Source organism: Biomphalaria glabrata, chromosome 15 (genome assembly GCF_947242115.1).
Source record: "Biomphalaria glabrata chromosome 15, xgBioGlab47.1, whole genome shotgun sequence".
NCBI classification, from domain to species: Eukaryota; Metazoa; Mollusca; class Gastropoda; family Planorbidae; genus Biomphalaria; species Biomphalaria glabrata.
Window position 1 is genome coordinate 8,293,799 of NC_074725.1, and position 279 is coordinate 8,294,077.

A 279-nucleotide genomic window follows, 5' to 3' on the forward strand; every position below is an offset into this window, starting at 1 on the left:
TAAAAAATCGACCACGTAAACTTTTACTATTATACCCCTTTCATCCCTCTCCCTTTCACAAATGGTCCAGACAAGTGATAGGATCATAGCTAAACAAAAACAATTGGTAGAAATATTTCTATCCCACAGATTTATAAAGTAAGAAAAAAAAGATTGTTGTACTGTTCATTTCTAGCCTTAATGGACAGAAGCAATGAAACATTTTCTTTACTCTCTGTTAGGTCTATATGGGTAACAAGTAGTTTTCTGAAGTACACTAAAGTTTTGCTAGATGATTGA